A 6,000-nucleotide genomic window follows, 5' to 3' on the forward strand; every position below is an offset into this window, starting at 1 on the left:
GTGGCAGAGGACACGCTGAATGGTCAGCCCTTGACCACCCTCCTCGTGCCACTTAGACCTCTACAATACTGCTTTGGTTATCTGTGTTTTGGGGGTTTTTTTTGAAGGCTATAAAGAAGCCATCTCATGTCTTTCAAAGAAGACAGCGAGGATAATCAAACTTTTCCAGTTCTGCTATTTCATTTTGACATGAGGAGACTGGAACTGTCCCCAGTTTTGGCATAGTGATGATTCTTTATTCCTTCTAATAATTCCTACCACTGGGTTTTCTTCTTTGAGTACTGAGCTGCTGTTTTAATGAAAGCATCTACCAAAACGCGAAAGTCTTGCTCATGAATGGTAACAGTCAGTTGAGCATGTATCAAGAAAATTCCCTAGCTATGGGAGAAGTTTAATTCCTCCAGCAGGGACTGCAATCCTCTGCCTTACCCAAGGAAAGTTTAAAATGGCAAAAAATGTGAGGGGGAGAGACAGTACTTCCTCACGCCTTTGTTTCCTTTAAATCTTGGCTGCTTTTCTTTGCCTCAGACAGCTGAGCCCTCTCGCTTAGGCTCATGAGCACTATCTGAGACAGAGGTGTCTGCACTGGCCACAGCGTAACAGAAGTAGTAGGTGGGCCACCACTTCATTATCCAAAGCCAGGAAAGAATTTCTTCATCCAAAACTGTTCAGTTTCCCTTTCACCCTGTGTTCTTGTTAAATACCTTCAACTTATTAAATATCCCCAAATTCCTCAGTAGCTCTATTACCTTGCTTACATGCAAATTATTAGAAAATGTTGCATGTCAAAGTTTACTTAGGCCTTGAAAAGTGTCTGCCACAACAGCTGCATTTGCCACTTGACTATCAACCTGGAATTTTTTTAGATAACTGCTCCTTTCTATTTACTCTTCTATTAAAAGATGAATTGACCGATTTTGCAAACCAACCTCTGCACACACCAAAATCAGTAAGATGGTTTTTGTTTTCAGTGGGAACAGAAAACTGTCCAAGAACAATCTGTATTTCACTGAAACAGTGGTCTGTTTTTTGTACCTATGGAAAGGATGTGCATTTCTCACTTGCGTGAACAGTATAGTATTTAATGAACTTACTAGCTGGTAATTAGCTAGCAGCATATATAGAATGACTGTAATACTGTGATAGTCTGCTACTAAATAATCAAAAGCAAAACTGCATAGGCTTCTAATACCCAAAGAGGAAAGACCTCACTGGTAGCACCACTCTGTTAGCAGGAGCTCCCAGTACTTCAGGTAAAAACAAGCAGGTTTCTTCCTGGCTGACATCTTTAAAATTTATGGTCAGCCTTGCATCTGATTCTTTAACTTGAGTTTCATTTAGCCTGTGGTGCTGTTGTCTGTTTACGCTTCTGTGTCTGTCTGTTCCACGTTGTGTTGGCGTTTAATATGAATAAGATGGGCTTCATAGTCTTGATTTTATTTTTTCCTAAGTAAATATACATTTCTAAAGGTTCTTCAGAAACAGGCCTGATTGTGTGAATGACTTAATAAATGGCTGAATGTGACCAGCAATGAAAAAGGTGCCAAACCCCCCTCCCTGCATTTCATGTTGCTGTGAATGATGCCTCAACGTGTCCATGATTCTGTTGGGTAAGATGATGTCATGCCGGGTTTTTTCTTGGTTACTTTAGTACAGATGTGCACACCAGATTTTGAGAGACTTGAGAGCTTCGTGCTGTAATCAGTCACAGAGAGGATGACTGAGTCACAATGGCTCAAAATGTTTTGGTAGTTTCTCTAAGGTTGAATAATATCTTCACGTTGGGATACCCTGTGGCTTACGGCGAAAGAGTTCTTGGGAGCCAACTTGTGGTGGCCTGATCTGGGGATCTGAGCAGCTGCACCCCAGTCCGGGGCGTCCCACTCACGGCTGCTGTCCTGAAATGGCAGCAGGAGGTCGCTCCCAACCCAGGGAGAGGTGCAAGAGGACATGCGTCGGCATCTTGCCCCTTCCTCACTTGAACAACAGCTCGTGGCCCTTTGGGTTGGGCTTTGGACAGGTGCAGGCAGAGATGCTGGGCTGTTACCACTGTGCGCGTTGCCTGAGCAGCTGTTCCCCATCTCCTCCGGGGGAAAGAGGCACCGGGCCAGGCAGAGACCTCCTGCAGGCTGGGTCTGGCCTGCAGACCCCAGTTGTCCCTGCTGAGCTAGCCCATCCATGCTGTAACTGCGCTGAAAATTATCTGCTTGTGCAAGATTTATATATTTTAATTAGCATGGTTTGATGTGGGGTGTGTGGGTATAACCGATCACATTCCGGAAGCAGTTTCTGCTACTGTTTTGAATGTCCGTATCTATAAATTCAAGACTGCTAACATGTATTAGGTTTGGCACTGTTTCTGAAGTGTTGCTTTAGATTAATGTCGATGTTGTATATGTATTGAATCTTTTTTTTTGATCTAGGAAATTAATGTTATCGTTGTGAGCAACAAATAGGCTGTCTGAAAAGGCGTAAGGCTGAATTATCAGTGTGGCTAGTGGGCGTTAACATGAACTGCTTCCTTCTCTGTTATTTTAAACCAGTGAAATTACTGATAAGGGGCTTTGAGTTCGGAGAAGAAAGAAGTGCCTCTGCTTTTTAGGCAGGCATCCTCTCTTAGCTACGCATTATGGATCATAAGAAATAGTTTAAAAGCACAATATGCAGACAAGGCAAAAATATTCAATCATCTGATAATAATTTTGATTGCAGTGCAGTCATTTAAAACTTTGGTACTTTCAGGAAAGAATAAATGTGGACACTACGGAATCTGTATGAAAAAGGAAGTATAGGGCAAGATAAGGCATGTGCACAAGAGCTTTAAACAGATAAATAGTGTGGCGATTAACTTGAATGGTGCTGGGTAGGACAAGTGCCCAGGGAGGTGTGGAAGGGAGCTGGAGGGAGCATACATTCTAGGATGCTTCTGGAAGAAGCTGATGAAAGAATAATAATTACTTAAAATAATTTAAATATTGACTTGTGCTCTGGGTAATTTCCATCTGACTTAGTGGAAGTTTCTTTTTACCCAGATTTTAGTCGAATCTGTGCACATTGTTATTCTGAAGAAAGATTATTTTCTCAAAGACAATGTTTACAGTTTGCAAGATGATCAAACAGATGGTTTAAATTTGTTCTGATGCTCTGTTTTTTCACAGTCTCTTTGTAAGTTAAATAAACTTGAAAATTATCTGTCTAGAACTGTGTCATTTCCCAGATGAGATAGCTGCTTGAGGACATGCCTGTCTTCCCTCTCCAAAGAGATAATCCTCATCTTCAGTAAATAGCAATGACTGTGGTTCCCTGCCCCTCCAGGACTTTTGCTTCTCTCTCCGCTCTCCAAAATGAACTCCGTGACCTCACTGCCTCCTACTGTAGCTTCTAAAAGCGGTCCTTCATTGTCCATTGTCCATGGACATTGTCCATGTCCTTTTCTCTTCCTGTTAGTCACCCTGACAGTATGGATCCTGTCTTCCATGCCAAGAGGGAGCAGGGAAAAAGCGGGGCAGCATGAAAGAGGTGATATTCCCAGTGTGACAGAAGTGATATTCCCAGTGTGCAGCTACTCAGAAGTGCAGACATTTCCTTTTAGCATCCCTCCAACTGTTCAAAGTCTCTTTTCCCTTGCTGGCAAAGCACCCACTGCAGCCCACAAATGATAGCCATGTGGGTCGTCTTCTGAAGGGCTGAATGTGTAACTGTTCGTCCCATGTGTTACAGGCTGATGCTGGTTTCTGAACTAGCTCAAGGTTGTTCAGACCGGCTGGTTTCAGTCCTCTGTAGCAGGCAGGGCTGCCATAGCCCCCAGTCTGCCTCTTATGCAGTGAATGCAGTTAACAAAGATCTTTTGATGTGCTCATGGAAGCCTTGATTAACTAAGCAGCTCCAGAAAACTTATTTATGCATGACAAAGCAGTGAAAAAAAAATTACTTTCTTTTTTATTTTCTTTTTTTTTTTCCCTTTTCATTTTGGAACAGAGCTGCAAATTCAGCCTCGATTTGCTGGGCACATTGCTGGAGACATTTTAATGATATATGTCTGTTGTTGTGCTGAGGTAGATCCAGGGGTAGATTCTCGTCCTTCACAGAGTTTGGCGAGGTGCTGGGCTAATTCCTTTCCATATTTAATTTAGGCAGAGCAGAATTAGATTGTAATTGGATACCTTTGAACTTCTCTTCATAGTTGTTGTCTATAAATCACTGTTACTACAACCAAATAGTCCTTCAAACCAACATAAAGACTAGCCAAAAATATTAATCTAGTGGCTCTTTATCTTCTTTGCCTGGCATAGAAATGCAGTGTCAGAAAGGAGTGTAACTACATAAAACCTGAAAGTTCCCTTTTCTTTCCTCTCCACGTCTTTTATTTCTTCTTTCCAAGAAAAGAGAAAACAGACTGGCGTAATGATCTGTCTCTTTTTTTCTTATTTCTCGCTCTCCACACTTTATTTTCCTTCTTTGACTGAATCAGAATCTTTGCTCTTTTCTGATACATATTCTGCCAGTCTTTGGGGATACTAGTGACAAGCAGAATTAAATACTATTGCAACAGAAATTTATATTCTTCTTTTAGCAGCAACAGAACAGTCAAAGTGGTGGACGATGTATTTGCCCCTCTCCTGCTTTAGAAAAGGCCTCAGCAATTGGATCCTCCTGAGCCAAGGTAGTTTGAGTGGCCAGTTCCAACGAGACCAGGGTAACAGCTCATAACTGGGATAAGTCTAGTGTAGACATTAGTTATCCCATGCTGAATTACAATTTGCTTTGAGCTCTGTGTAAAATCCATGGCAGTGGGCATAGCTGATACCACGGTGGTTTGGGAAAGTTAGTAGGTAAAATAAAATCTTTTACTTGTTAGGATAGTGTTTGCAGTGAGAAGATCAAGGTACATTCTTTGTAAGCACCTTTTTTTAAAAGGGTGGTGTATTTTTTACAAACTTGTGTAACCATGTTTGTACATCTATGAATTCGGGCTCTGCAAGCAGAAGGAACTAGCTGTCAGTTCACTGCAGGTTTGGACATGTTACTGTCTGCTCATGGAGACAGCAGGACCTCCTTGCGTATGTAGGGGTTGGGAGCACTGGGAGGAAAAGGAAATATCGGGCTGTAACCATCTTCTTTAGGTTTATCTTCTGGTGTATTTTTCTGTCTCCATGAATGAATAACGTAGCCAATCTTGCAGGTGGCATAGACAACATAAAACATATGCTACTTGTTTTGGTGATTTCCCTGTTACACTAGGCTGGATTTCCAAATGACAAAAAATGTTTTCAGTTCACAAATACAGTTCTAGTCCTCACATATATAGAGGAAAAGTATCCAGTGAAATTATCATCTGCTCCAGAGAGGGAATGAAAACAAATATATGCAAATATAAATATTTTGGTGCTTCAGGTGGCCCTTTCCCGTCAGCAATAAGCAGAGATCCCATAGTACTCGTAGGTAAGAGAAGGGAAAAGATCCAAAACCACAGCCTGGCCAAAGCCTCTCCTGCTCTCCTGAAGGGTATGGCCTGCCAGAGCTGGCTGACGAAGGTGAGCCCTGCAGAGATCACGCCCTTCGTACATATCTCCTGGGTTATAACTCACCAGGTCTCTGAACCGATGTGTGTGCTGTCTTTTTTGTTCAAAATAACTCCCCCTAGTTTTGTTCTATAACAAATAACTTGTCATTTGGGTTCCATTACTCTCTTGGGCGAGACCTTCATTGGGGATTTATTATTTACACTTCTATGCTCCAAGATGGGCACTGGCAAATGTGCAGTAACAGACAAATGCTGTTGTAAGAGTTTCTGGTGTAATCTAATGTCACAGGAGAGGAAAGGGATGTGGGGAAAGCTATTAGCTAGACCACTAGTTAGAGGAATGTTTCTTGGAGCTGGATTTCTCGTGTATAAATGATCAAGGGATTTTCATGGGCTGCCTGCTTAATGTGTTCAAGGGCCTATATAGGGATGCAAATTGACAAGGATTTTAATGAAACACTAATAAACGTCTCAGA

Source organism: Gymnogyps californianus, chromosome 1, assembly GCF_018139145.2.
Source record: "Gymnogyps californianus isolate 813 chromosome 1, ASM1813914v2, whole genome shotgun sequence".
NCBI classification, from domain to species: domain Eukaryota; kingdom Metazoa; phylum Chordata; class Aves; order Accipitriformes; family Cathartidae; genus Gymnogyps; species Gymnogyps californianus.